We start from the raw sequence: 15,578 nt of genomic DNA, 5'->3' as shown, positions 1-15,578 counted from the left end.
TGGTTACCAGCCTAAATTATTGTTATTGGCCTCCTACTGGCTTCAGCTATATGTAACTTCTTTACAACAAAAGTTGCCTGAATTTATGAAATTCATGACAAATTTTTTGGTGCTGTCGTCCGTACTGCACGTTTGTGACATTAATGCGCAAAGCATAGCTGTTTTGTGAGGTGGGTCTGGGCCATCCCCCAAATCTACAGCCACTCATCTCTAAGTCATCATGGGACACAAAGACGACCAACTCATTTCTCCCTTACCTGCGACTGGGAGAATTCAAACTCTGCCACATGTCCTACCTGGCTCCAGATCTGTGGGTTTGTACAGATAGATCGCAGTCGTTTCTCCGTCCTTGGCAGTGTTTATTAAAGGTCAAAATATAATACTTAAATGATTAAATATTTACACTGATGATAAATCAAACAATAGAAAGAGTAATGAAATAGTGTCCAGTGGAGCGCTCTGATATGCTTCACCTCGGATTAGGGGAGGGGGCAGAAGGGGCGGGGGCTGCAGCAAAATCATTCAAAGATTGATTTGTTTCTGATCTCTGTTTCGGATTGTTTCATGTTTATGCATTTTGTCATTTTTCACAGCCAGAAGGCCAAGTGCCATTTGCTGTAATGTGGTGAAACTGAGACCGATCAGGGTGTAATGGAAAGCTCTCTACTCAGCAACCTGTTGCTCTGAGATTTTTCCCCCATTCCTAAAAAAAAACTTTAAAAAAAGTTTGCTGGACAGACCGTGAACAGAGACAGTATAGTAAGCAGGAGAGATAATGTTTTTTTCTTAGATCAGTACTGAACTTCTTTCTTTGATTCTTGTTTTTGTAGAGAAGTCTATTTCTATCGAAATGCTGCTGAGATATGTAGGCGTACCTAGCCCCCATGCTTGTTCCAATACAGTCTAGTAGTTAGCTAGCATTTTCCTAGCTAGACAAAGGAACTGGACAATGATCAAGATGATGGCAGGAGAGAGACTAATCAGGTAGACTTCAAAGCTGGTTTGTTCTATCCCAATCACACAGCCAGGCTTGAAGATGAGGGAGGAATTGCAGCAGTTCATTACACCAGTACAATGAAAATGGTAAAATAACTGAAGCAGAGTTTTCTTCTTTCTAACATGTCTGTCAAAGCTGACCATCGCTACTCTTTCTAGCTCATTAACATTTGAACCGGTATTCTTTTTACTGTCTGACACCTTACACACGTTTTTCTGTTTTGTGTTGTCAGATTGAGGACTCTGGGCTCTCGCTCAATCACCCCAACCAGTACTGCATGGAGAGCCAGAAGCTGTTAGGTGGTCCTGTGGCTGGGGTGAAGGTGGAGGTGAAGCGGCAGGACAACCCCCCAACACGCCCCCTCGCCAGACACCAGGACCAGGGAACCTGTCTCAGGAGGTGCCAGCAGAAATGACAAAGAACCTGGATTCTTTCTTCCAAGATGCCTGATATTGTCTCACTTATCCCTGATCACATTTCCCCACTGTCATTTTAAATAAAGCTCCCATCCAATATAACTTTTTTTTACAAAGAGTAATACTTTTCTATACTTCTCTAAAACGTTTTGTTTAGCTCCTGTTTTACCTCCACATGTACGTACAGTGGGCTCCAACATTACTGGCACCCCTGACTGGCAATGAACAAACAATACTTAAAAAAATATAAACAATATAATTATAGAGATATACTCAAAATACCAACATGTGAGAAATACTGTACTTTTTAAAATTTTCAATGGAACCCACCACAATCTGGCAACGAACAAACAATACTTAAAAAAATATTTATTATATAATTATAGAGATATAGTCAATTTTTCATTTTTTTTTTCAATTTTTCAATTCTTTAATACAAAATCAAGTTTTCATAATCATTGGCACTCCTCATTTAGTACTTCGTGCCACCACCTCTGGCCACCACCTCTGGCAAGAACAGCAGGGTCTTTTCCTGTAATGTTTGACAACACAAATGTGTCGGAAGAAACACCGTACACTGTGGCGACTGCTTCTTGACACAATGCACATCCAACCCAGAAGTCACCAATCTGTCAGAGGAGACACTGTACACCTGGTCAGTGTGCACTGTGCCTGGCCCACCACAGGAGTCGCTAGTGCACAATGAAACAAGGATATCCTTGCTGGGCAAACCCTCCCTAACCTGGATGACGCTGGACCAGTTGTGCGTCTCCCCATGGGCCTCCCGTTCGCGGCCGGCTGCAACAGAGCCTGGACTCGAACATAGAATTTCTGGAGGCACAGCTAGCACTGCGATGCAGTGCATTAGACCACAGTGCCACCCGGGAGGCTCCCACAGAACCATTTCTGTGTGGATCTTGAGGTCTGTTTTGGGTTATTGTCTTGTTGGAAAGTCCACATACGGCCAAGTCCCAGCCTTCTGGCAGAGGCAACCAAATTGTCAGCCAAAATTGCCTGATACTTGGTGGAATTCATTATGCCATCATTCTTTACCAGTGCCCCTGGACCTCTGGAATTAAAACATCACTGACCCACCACCATATTTCACCATGGGTATGAGGTGCCTCTCCTTGTATGTATCTCTGTTTCAACGCCAAACATGCCAATGCTGTATCTGACCAAAATGTTCAATTTTGGTCTCATCTGACCAGAGCACCTTCTTCCAGTCGTAATTTCAATTATGTTTGGCAAACTCCAAGCGCTTGTGTCTGTGGCTTGGGGTCATTAAGGGCTTTTTTTCTGGCAACCCTTCCAAAGAGACTGGTTGTTGAGGTGGCGTCTGATGGTGCTTTTTTAAACCTGGTGACCCCAAGACGAAACCAAGGCCTGCAATTCTTTCACAGTGATTCTTGGGGATTTTGTTGCTTCTCTCACGATCCTCCTCCCTATCCCAGGGGGGCAAAATGCATTTGTGTCCTCTACCCGTGAGGTTTTCAACTGTTCCATATCTTTTGAATGTTCTAATAATTGCCCTGACAATGCTCAGTGGTATATTCAATCATTTGTGGATCTTCTTGTAGCCATTACCAGATTTATGAAGGTCTACGACCATCTGTCTCTTTGAACTGCCAGTTCTATTCTTTTCTTCATGGTGTTGGATGACAAAGGTATATTGCATGTGTGTTACCTAATTTTTATACTCTAGTGAAAAGGGAAGTGATGTCATGGCTCAATATAGTTCCTTTACACTTAGATAAACTTAAATAAGTGGAATATAATTCATGGTTTAATTTTGGTAGATGTAATTTACAATAATATTTAAGGGTGCCATTAATTGTGAAACCTTAATTTGGAGTACATTGATTTTTAATTAAATAAATAAATGATTTTGGAGGGTTACATTGAAACATTAATAAAGTACAGTATTTTTCACATGTTGGTATTTTGAGTTTGTCTCTATAATTATAATGTTTATATTTGAAGTATTGTTTGTGCATTGCCAGTAATTTTGGAGCCCACTGTAGTCATAAAATGTGATAATATGAAGATCTTCTCTTTTGTGGTTATTTGTTGGTTGACAAATGCAATACAAAAAAGCTGAATCTTGACCTCAACCAAAATCTTGGGATTTACCGACAGTAGAACTACAATCGTCAAACCTAAAACACATTGGAGCGGTTGGATTTACTGAGAGTAGAATTACAATCCTCAAAGCTAAAACACATTGGAGCGGTTGGATTTACTGAGAGTAGAATTACAATCCTCAAAGCTAAAACACATTGGAGCGGTTGGATTTACTGAGAGTAGAATTACAATCCTCAAATCTAAAACACATTGGAGCGGTTGGATTTACCGACAGTAGAACTACAATCCTCAAACCTAAAACACATTGGAGCAGTTGGATTGCTGTGATGGATCTTCATTTTCTCTCCTTGTTAAAACTTGACTTTGGTACAATTCGTTTTTTAAATATAATCTGTTTGGGAATGGTATTGCCTCAGTTTCTCTTCTTCGTGGCCTAGCCAGGTTTAAAAAACGATGGCTTATCGCCAGTCTCCACACTCTGGTGAGGATTTGCCTGCTCATTGGGCTATAACCAGAAAATATCCCAGCTGCCCCAGAAGCATAATCATTGTTTTTGTTCACAAGGGTTGGATAAAAGTAAATACATTTCCCACTGTTGTATTGCAATAGCTTGGAATACTCTTGTTGATGCAATTTAACCAAAACCCACCCTGTCAGGAAATATTAGCATTCTTGTAAGGTCTCTTGGCCGAATTACATATTGGGTGCCAATAACTCAAGTGGTGTTGTGAACTTGTAATATTTTAAAATGTTTCTCACATACTTACTCCATTGGTTATTCAATTCACATCAGCCCCCAGAAAATCATTCAATATTAATGAATTCTGCAAAGTGTAACTAGTAAAATTTGATCAATGAAGTTACAGTATCGGGTATAGGGAATGAAATGTGCTCATTGTTGAGAGATTTAAATACATTTTAGTTAATGTTGAGTTGACACGCTATGGCTACTCCTTGTAGCAGTCAAGACAAACCTGGTGCGACTATCTACTCAAAATAGCCCAGAGATCTTTACCAGTTATGGGTTGCACTGTTAGGCAAACCCCTTTATGACATGCTTTCCATGGTGGAGTCATTTATTTAAACCCGTGTGTGAAGAAGGCTTGGGTAAGCAAGGTCGACGTGTTCAAGGTCAGTGTTCATGCAGTTTATTTTGGTCTGTCCTGGAAGTTTTCCACAGCCCACACTGCCAGCTATACAATGTCAAGCTTGTTTCACCTCTTACCGTGTCAGCCGTTTTCTTGCTGATATCTACTTGGTTAGAAAAATCTATTTACTATGATTGTGATATGTGGTTGTCTCACCTATTTATCTTAAGATGAATGCCCAAACTATTTTTCTCTCAGTAAGATGGTTTAATTTGAAAAATATCAAGTATTTATGGATAGATTGGTCGGTAATTAATGTACAAACTAGTCAAGATGGCCTGTATTTAAAGTTGCAATCTAACTTTTTGGGTGATCTGACCTATAGAAATGTCCTCTATTTTTGATTATGGAATATATATTTCACAGCAGTTTAGATGGTACAATGAATTTTAGCAACCGGAGCAATTTCTACATAGTGCATCTTTAATGCTTGATCAAATTGGATAATAGCTTATGGTAATGCATTCAAATATAAATGCAGCACGATATGAATTATAATTACAGTAGGTGCCTTGCGATTCCTTCCTTTTAGGATTTACTTCTACCCACGCCATGTCCACACTACCTAGGTGCTTCAGTAATGGCATTGTGCTCTCCTCCATCCTTCTCACTGTGCCCTACACAAGCTCTCCTCTCTCTCACTCATTCACTCTGCCCTGGCCTGTACAAGCTCCTCACCCCTCCCTCTGTGCTCTGTAACAAGCTCTGCTGGCTAAATTTAGAGACCCAGACGAGAGGGACCTGCATTGTGAATGTAAATGGTTCCCCTGGTAGGCCAGGAAAGTAATGGGGCCATTAAGGGACAAATTGAGCTAGTAAATGCTTACACCTTTGTGTAAATGTATACTTCTCAGAACATTTTTTGCAGCAGTGTGCTGTGTCTAAAGAACTTATGCAATTCAGTTGAAGTCATGGAACGTTCAAGGACTAATGGTAAATAGTACAATGAGATCATACTTACTTGACTTTTATTTTTGATAGCAGATGCTGTGCCTCTGGGTATTTTTTATTTCGCCTTTATTTAACCAGGTAGGCTAGTTGAAAACAAGTTCTCATTTATAACTGCGACCTGGCCAAGATATAGCATAGCAGTGTGAACAGACAACAACACAGAGTTACACATGGAGTAAACAATAAACAAGTCAACAACACAGTAGAAAAAAAAGAAAAAGAGTCTATATACAATGTGTGCAAAAGGCATGAGGAGGTAGGCGAATAATTACAATTTTGCAGATTAACACTGGAGTGATAAATGATCAGATGGTCATGTGCAGGTAGAGATACTGGTGTGCAAAAGAGCAGAAAAGTAAATAAATAAAAACAGTATGGGGATGAGGTAGGTAAATTGGGTGGGCTATATACCGATGGACTATGTACAGCTGCTGTATAAAGTTGGGAGTTAGGTGCAATGTTTTGTGGTAGACTGTTGCTTTTCACTTTGGTATCGCTATGCAGAAAAATCTAAATGTATTTTTGTTTTTCAATTGTTATTATAATGGTATATAAAAGCCTCAGTAACACTTTATTTGGATAGTCTGTAGAGCATCTACAGATAGACTATCAGTAACATTTAAACTATCTACTAACCCTAACCCTTGCTCTATCCCTAACCTTAACCCTTATCCTAACCCTAAACTTAACTCAAACCTTTACCCTTACCCTAACCCTTAATCTAAACCTAACCTTCACAAGCAGTTGCCTATCAACATATTGTTTGTTGATAGTATGACCATCTGTCATACTCCGGACTATCCAAATAAAGTGTGACCAAAGTGCCACTTAAATTTGGACTTAAAAGTGTTTGTCTACCTGGGCCCGGTTTCCCAAAAGCATCTTAAGGCTAAATCCATGATTAGAACCTCCGTAGGAGCATCGTTAAATCTCAGAGCTGTTTCCCAAAACCATCGATATTAGCGTTGCACTTGAAAACGCTCGTAATCTAACACCTGCCACGTAGAAGTGCATCGTTAGACGCTTTTACATCCTTTTACATCTCCGCTAAACATAGAATAATATGGTTTATCCGTCTCTCTGTGACGTACGATAAGTTGACTATGAAGTTGCCAATGTCTTTGCAATTGATACAAACAACCAATGTATAAAAAAATGGTTAAAATGAAAAACCAGGAAGACTGTATTAATATAGAGATACAGTAGGCTATAGGCCTATTTTATTCATATTGAAATACATTTCATGTTCAATAAATGTAGTCTTATTTTGCTACTAGTAATGCTAATTAGCTAAATGCTAAAGCTGTCCGGGATGAGATTCGAACTCGCAAACCTTTGGGTTGCTAGACGTTGACATTAAATGCACATCCATCCATCCTGACCAACCACCCTACTTTAGTTTTTTCCCTTAATTAACCATCTGTCATATGGAACCATACCGAACGTAACACATTGTACTAATTTGAGTGTCCCAGATTTGAATTTACTGTGTTACGTCTAGTCTGAGACCAGGCTGCTCTGTGTGGTGTTTTGGAAAATGCATTATACATCTTGGGCCGTTGTGGGAAAGATGCATCGTTAAAACACTCATAAGCCTAAGTTCCATTGCTGTCAGGAAACCAGGCCCTGGTTGTTTTATGAACCCATAGTTGAAGGGAGCTGTGTCTCATCAGGCTACTGTGCATCGCTGTCTCACGTTTAATGCTGGAGCATTAACGTTTGGCTTGCTAGGAGCCTGCCTGCACCCTGCCACATAGCTGGAATTAAATTAGTTTTTGGAATCCGAGCATGGCGCTTGACAGAGAGGATTTAAGCACAAATAATAAGGCGAGCAGATATGAACAGTGCACAGCCAGACTACTGTCAGCAAAAGACCTTGATGTTTCATATTTGGTGGAGCTTGACTGCTGCTTTTGACAAAGCTGTCCCCTTCTCTACCGGCTTGGACCAGTTCACCAGGGCAGCGTTCCCCTCGACAAATGGATTTACAATCATTAGCCATATTATAAACTTCACTGGTTCACAGAGTGATTAGTTCACTTCCATTAGTCAATACATGAACTAGAAGCCTAGTGGGGATGGTTGAATGGGTGCATTCACTACAAAAGGCTGATGGGTCTTGGTGTACAAAATTACATTTTCCAAAATAGGTTTCATTTGAGGCTTTAATATTGTCTGGTTCCCCAGCAAATCCCAGTGCTGACGTTGTACACCATTCAAAACCCATTTGCAATGTACAGTATATGCCGGTACACACATTCCCTTGTATAAGGGTGCACTTCTAACAGGATAGAGCTGCTGAACGTACCCTTGGACCTCACTTCATGATACAAAAAGTTGGCGTAGTATGGCTACAGTACATGAAATATCCTGATTCATCAGTAAAGGCCCACACTATCGATTTACTATAAGTTTACCTCGATTTATTACTAGCCTATTTGTAAAACATGGCTTCTTAGTTTGCTTCAAAGGATGAATATTTGTGGGAGGAAATGAAGTAGGCTACATGGAAGGATGTCCTGTGAAAGCAGGTCCTGTTTCTGTGTCCGCTGTGAAGTCTCAAGCTTATGGTTGGTAATGAGTTCCATTTGTCAGTCTTTCATGAGGTTAATACTGTATGGAGTTGGACGACTTGGGAAGATTAATTGGTATGCGTTTGGTTCTATTATTCTTTATGCTTATGGGATTTTAGGTAATGTTATAGGTAATGTTAATGCTTGCCATGTTCAGTGGTAGAGAAAGTACCCAATTGTCAAAGTATAGATACCGTAATAGAAAATGACTCAATGACAAAAAGTGTAAAAGTATTTGGTTTTAAATATACTTAAGTATCTTAAGTCAATGTAATTGCTAAAATATACTTAAGTATCAAACATATTAATTATTTCTAATTACTTATATTAAGCAAACCAGACGTCACAATTTTCTTGTTTTCATTTATTTATCGATAGCCAGGCGGACACTCCAACACTGACATAATTTACAAACTAAGCATTTGTGTTTAGTGAGTCTGCCAGATCAGAGGCCGTAGAGATGACCACGGTTGTTCTCTTGATAAGTGTGTGAATTAGACCATTTTCCTGTTCTGCTAAGCATTCAAAATGTAATGAGTACTTGTGGGTGTCAAGGAAAATGTATGGAGTAAAAAGTACATTCTTGTTTTTAGGAATGTAGTCAAGTAAAAGTTGTCAAAAAATATAAATAGTGGAGTACAGATACCACAAAAAAACGACTTAAGTAGTACTTTCAATAATGTTCACTTCACACCACTGAACATGTTGGTCTATCTTCTATGCAATGTTGGCCTCTGTTTTTATAGTTACACACTGTGGTTTGGGGTGGGAGGGCTTTCTGCTCTTTAGCCATGTCAGTACCAGACTCTGTTATCTTGATTAAAATATTATCTTGTGGACGCTTTTATCGACTCTTGGCATAATTCCTCCTCTAATCGTGCAGAGAGTACACTGGAAGTGCCAGTTGTTTTGGTTCCACGGGGAATCATTTTGCACTTTGAAACACTTTAGTGTTGAACAGAGAGCCGTATTCCTCACTGAAACAAGTGTTGTGTCCATTTTAAGACTTCTTCCCTTCCTCTGCATCAAATGTATGTATCTGCAAAGTACAAAGCGTATCGTGATATTGTACATTGCTGTGAAATTGCTCCTTTTACCTGACACTGAAAGTCATAGTGATTGAACCCCATCCAGCCAGAGCCCAACACCCGCTCCCTCTCTTAATGTGTCCTGACGTTGACTAATTAACAGGGGCTACCAGTGCACACGCTGGCCTGCTGAGGATTCAATTCATCTCCTGCTGCCTGGCCGCTTCCTCGTCCTTTTTCTCTTCCCCCTCTCCTTTTCTTCTTCTCACCGCCTTCCCACCTAACCTCGGATTTCCTGCAGAGGAATGAGGGGAGAAGTAATGAATGCGTCAATGTTGTTGTTAACTAATGTGTGGGTCTCTGTTAGTGAGTTTTGTTTGTTGTGTGTTGACGTGAGGAGGGATAGTTAGAGGTTGGTGAGGAGGAGGAAGTCGGAATAGATTAGACTGTGCAGCACAGAACTGGTGAAAGTGAAAGATGCACTTGCAGGGTGCTCATAGCTGATGGGGAGAGGAAATGGAGAGACTGACAGACACACACAGAGAGACAGAATATGTGCCAGGGGACTTGCTAATTTCAACATGACGGTGTTCCATTATCATACGATCGACATAGTCCTAAGAGGCCTGCTGATGCTTGGGAGTAGAACCATACATATTTTTTGTCTCCCTATAAGAACCTGTGGTTTCAGAGTAATCAAACATGCTGCTAGAAAGTTTTGCGATTGGGAGAATAGGATGATTCAGAATGGTTTCTTCTTGTGCCTGGAGATAAGATGTCAGTTCAGTATCCGAGTGTAAACAGTGACCTATTCCCCTGATATATCAAGCAAATAAACAACTTACCCATGGAAATGAATTTGTTCCTTGAAGCCCAGAATGTCTGATCTCCTCACCCTCAAACCAAGGGAGAATAACAAAGGACTTGTAATGTTTACAGGCATAGAAAGATCACAGAGGTCTAATCTCACTGCTGAACAAAAGGAGATTTGAGGGATGCTACTGTATTGCTACTCACCCAACATTATTCATCAAAGAGCCTCTACCCACCAGTGATTCAAGGTCAGGGATATGACAAGAAATATGTTCCCAAAACACCAAAACTGTCCAGTTGTGCTGACATTGTATCAGGTTGCACAACACATTCCTTTGATGACACAAGAATGTTGACAGGACAGCCTTTCTGAGTTCTTTAATGGTTCCCAGAACATTTAATTTGGTTGTTGGAAGAGTGTGGCTTGTCCCATGTGGCTCACATGGTAGAGCATGGCAATTTCAACACCAGGGTTGTGGGTTCAATTCCCATGGGGGGGACCAGTATGAAAATGTATGCACTCAGTACTGTAAGTTGCTCTGGATAAGAGCATCTGCTAAATTAATCAAATGTGAAATTACAGGAGATGGGTTCACAAAACACAAACTATGCTCAGTTGTGATGACATTTATACACTGTATAAGTTAGGTTGCACAGTACATTCCCTTAATGTTGTAAGAATTAAATGTCAGTTTTTATGATGTTCATATCGTATTTGTTTTAGGCTTAACATAATATTCCATTGTTCACACTATACATTTGACCTCATCTTTGAATTCCTTAGAACATTGCAAGAACATTTAGAAAATGTTATATTTAAGTTTTACCGAATAACATTTTCGAAATGTTCTTGAAATGTTTTTACCACAACATTCCCAGCATGAAAATCCCCATTAAGTTTCTCTCCAGATGTAATGGCAATTCACATTTGAGGACTGTATTGTAGGTGACAGAGACAACTAGCATTTTAATTTCATATGGTCAATCAGCACACAGAATACAGAAGTTATTCAAATGCTCCCATCCTCTTCCTAAGCTGTGTACTTGTAAAAATGTATTTTACCACCATATCTAGTCTATGCTTTCAGCTATGCATTTAACTGATCTTACTCGATTTTCTTCTTAATAGTGTATATGTTTTGGCAAACAATTATGAATGAACTGTGTGTGTGTGTATGAGAAATGAATTTAATATTTATGTTCCTAACCCGCAAATAGGCCGAAAATTGGACGGGGTGCAAGATTTTTTTTTACTTTTCTCATCACGTGTTGAAAGTCTTATGAAATGTGATTTTGAAGTTTTCACAGAGAGTTAATTATCTGGCTTTTCATGTACATTCCCTTATGTCTACGCTTCTAAAGTGACTCAGGCTTTACTAATTCCTGTGAAGTGTATCAGTGAACTGTATTCTGTAATTAGTTACAAAACAATAGAAATGTGTGTTGCTGCTGTTTGTCTGATATCCAACAGTCCATGATCAGCTCTGTTGACCATGAGAGCATTTTGCAGAGAAAATGGGTTGAGGTATACTACAGTATTTAGGCTCAGAATGACATGTGGCTCATTGTTTACCTGGCAACGCCTGTCAATCAAGGCAAGCTCATGAATGGATATAAGCTCCCAGTCTACTGAGCCCGTTCTTTCAGGCTTGTAATAGTCAATACTATAGTGGACAACATCATAAATACTATAGTGGACAACATTGCTTTGTGTCAGCTGTGTGCTGGCAGTTCTCAGACTCAATGTTAGGGAATTTAGGGATGGAAGAACAACAACAGCCACCATGTCAGACTCACCAAACTCTGATATTTACATTTCTTTATGGTCAGCGCTTCCAAGATGCACTGATCCACTGTTGATGACGGTACAGCAGCCGGCATAACGCGGAAGACAGCAATGTGTCGGAGGATGTGCGGGGCCCTATGGGACTCCCAGTCACTGTCAGTTGTGACACAGCCTGGGATCGAACATGGGTCTGTACTGACGACTCAAGCACTGCAATGTAGTGTCTTAGGGCCTCCTGAGTGGTGCAGTGGTCTATCTTCATTTTTTTTAAACAAAGCCATTTGATGCACACGCAATGACAGTTTTAAGCAGCACCAGCCGTTTAAATGAGTTAAAATTATAAGATGCAACCATTGGTGTAAAAAATGTCCGGCATTATGTACAGTTGAAGTCGGAAGTTTACATACACCTTAGCCAAATACATTTAAACTAAGTTTTTCACAATTCTGTCTTAGGTCAGTTAGGATCACCACTTTATTTTAAGAATGTGTAATGTCAGAATAATAATAGAGAGAATGAATTATTTCAGCGTTTATTTCTTTCATCACATTCCCAGTGGATCACAAGTTTACATACACTCAATTAGTATTTGGTAGCATTGCCTTTAAATTGTTTAACTTGGGTCAAACGCTTTGGGTAGCCTTCCATAAGCTTCCCACAATAGGTTGGGTGAATTTTGTCCCATTCCTCCTGACAGAGCTGGTGTAACTGAGTCAGGTTTGTAGGCCTCCTTGCCCGCACATGCTTTTCAGTTCTGCCCACACATTTTCTATAGGATTGAGGTCAGGGCTTTGTGATGGCCACTTCAATACCTTGACTTTGTTGTCCTTAAGACATTTTGCCACAACTTTGGAAGTATGCTTGGGGTCATTGTCCATTTGGAAGACCCATTTGCAACCAAGCTTTAACTTCCTGACTGATGTCTTGAGATGTTGCTTCAATATATCCACATCATTTCCCTACCTCATGATGCCATCTATTTTGTGAAGTGCACCAGTTCCTCCTGCAGCAAAGCACCCCCACAACATGATGCTGCCACCCCCGTGCCTCATGGTTGGGATGGTGTTCTTCGGCTTGCAAGTCTCCCCCTTTTTCCTCCAAACATAACAATGATCATTATGGCCAAACGGTTCTATTTTTGTTTCATCAGACCAGAGGACATTTCTTAAAGTTCGATCTTTGTCCTCATGTGCAGTTGCAAACTGTAGTCTGACTTTTTGATGGTGGTTTTGGAGCAGTTGATTCTTCCTTGCTGAGCGGCCTTTCAGGTTATGTCAATATACAACTCGTTTTACAGTGGATATAGATACTTTTGCACCTGTTTCCTCCAGCATCTTCACAAGGTCCTTTGCTCTTGTTCTGGGATTGTTTCGCACTTTTCGCACTAAAGTGCGTTCTGTCTCCTAGAGATGAACGTGTCTCTTTCCTGAACGGTATGATGGCTATGTGGTCCCATGGTGTTTATACTTGCATACTATTGTTTGTATAGATGAACATGGTACCTTCAGGCACTTGGAAATTGCTCCCAAGGATAAACCAGACTTGTGGAGGTCTACAATTTTGATTCTAGGCCTTGAAATACATCCACAGATACACCTCCAATTGACTAAAATTATGTCAATTAGCCTATCAAAAGCTTCTAAAGCCATGATATCATTTTCTGGAATTTTCCAAGCTGTTTAAAGGCACAGTTAACTTAGTGTATGTAACCTTCTGACCAAATGGAATTGTGGTACAGTGAGTTATAAGCAGTAACCTTATGTTCAACTTTGTCAATGTACCAGCTAAAATAATTGTTCATACTTGGGTCAAACTACTATGAAATGATTTCATCCAAATATCATACAATTTGATGAAAAACATCAATCAATCAATCAAATGTATTTATAAAGCTTGTTTTACATCAGCCAGTGTCACAAAGTGCTGTACAGAAACCCAGCCTAAAACCCCAAACTGCAAGAGACCTAATGAAACGTTCTGGGAACCTTTAAAGAACAGATGAAATGTGTTATAGGAATGTTCTTGCAACATCAGGCAAATATTTTATGCAAAAATACAACCTTTTGGGGAATGTTCTGAGGTGGTTGTTGCAGATGTTGTGTGTAACATTTGAGTGAATGTTAGAACACAATTATATTTCATCTAAAACATTTTTTGATAAATATATGGATTTTATCCAAAATATTCTCTGAATGTTTTTTGGATGTTATCATCATAATGTTACATTAAAGCCTAAATAGAATGTAATGGGAATCTTAGGTAATGTTATTAGAATGTTCCCGGTTTGCTGGGCTCTGTGTTTTGAAGGAAAGCCACACATTAACCAAGTGGCTATCGAAGGCAAGGGGCCTGCTGTCATTTCACATGACTCTTAATGACCCTTAAAAGGTCTCAGACTGACTCTGTCAAGTGTATGGAGGAAAAGATGCCAAAAATAATGAATAGCGGTGCTAGCAATAAGGCAACCAATAAGATCCCTTTTAATGTTTCACATAGGCCTAAGTAGAACAACATGTTAGAGCATTGTGTTTCATGTGCTTTTTATTTTTCTCAAAAAGTAGCTTTGTCTGAAACATAAGCCAGTAATAAATCATGAGGCTCGTACCTTTAGTAGCGAATTCCCTCGTGATCAGCTGGTAAAACTCCATGGAGGATAAACAGTCCAAATACTCAACTGCCCCAATTTATTCATTGCACAAATGTTTGGACTATTCCAACTGCCAAAGTGCTTACTACAAACATACAGTCTAAGATAATACACATTTGGTTATGACTTTTTCATACAGTCACACTGGAGAAACTGAGAAACTCCTGACAGAATGGTGCACGCTTGTTTGGAAAGGCAATGAGTAGCCTCCTTAAAACAATTGTAGAACAATTTCCGCATATCGCAATAATTATGGGTGAAAAAAGAGAGTAAAGAAGCAGTTATTACGTTGAGTTGATTCATGCATAATAAAATACAGTTATCTTTGTCAGTCCCTTTGTGTTAAACCTTTTCTGTGCCCAGTGCAGCAGAATGGGAGGAATCACAGTATGTCTGTTTCTCTGCAAATCAGCCATTTCCCTAAGTGTCGGAGAAAAAACAAGTGAATTCTTCAGCCCTTGACCCCACACCTGTTCAAGGCAGTAGCCTTCATGGCAGGCTCAGAGCACAGGAAGTGGGCCATCAGGGCAGTTAGCATATTTTCGTGACAAAAGGAGGCCAGAGGGAGTTGAGAGCCTTAATAATACTTTGGATCGCTGGCATCTCTTGAAGTTTATAACCTGGCCCAGAAATGCAAATTAGCCTACTCTCTGAGGTTGAAAGGAATTGATTAACGGGTTGATCTTTCCCTCTGCCACCCAACTGTGAGAGGACCTTTTTCCCCTATAACCAACTTTGAGAGGGGTTTTTTACCATATACCCTACTGTTTTCCACTCCCTTCAACAAGAGTGAGTGCAAAACTGTTGTTACTTTTTGTCTGTTTTTATCATCAAAACAACATGTACTAAATTACACAATACCCAGATGGCAAAATGCCATTAAGTTATCTTGTGCTAAATCTTCTGATGAAGTAAATGGCAAGTTTGTTGCAAGGCTCTGTTAACAACACCATAAGAGTACAGTTTGAAAGCAGAGTAATTATCAAATGCCTCCTTACAATGGTTAATAGGGAAATTAGTTGACCCTTGAATGTCTCTCAAGAAAGCATTATTACATTTTTATCCTCTGGGTCTAGTTAAAAATGTTCACTGATTGTTCAACATTCTAGTACTCTGTCCCCACTTGCTATTTCT

At 39.8% G+C, this 15,578-nt stretch overlaps 1 pseudogene; it reads left to right on the top strand.

Annotated features, from left to right (window-relative positions):
* The window catches only part of LOC109870035 (DNA primase large subunit-like), a 46,910-nt pseudogene extending 45,463 nt beyond the window's left edge, over positions 1-1,447 (top strand).
* The last annotated feature ends 14,131 nt before the right edge of the window (positions 1,448-15,578 follow it).

The sequence above is a fragment of the Oncorhynchus kisutch genome, linkage group LG25 (genome assembly GCF_002021735.2).
Source record: "Oncorhynchus kisutch isolate 150728-3 linkage group LG25, Okis_V2, whole genome shotgun sequence".
Classification (NCBI taxonomy): domain Eukaryota; kingdom Metazoa; phylum Chordata; class Actinopteri; order Salmoniformes; family Salmonidae; genus Oncorhynchus; species Oncorhynchus kisutch.
Note: the sequence above shows the minus strand (reverse complement) of the source record. Positions and strands in the feature narration are given on the sequence as shown.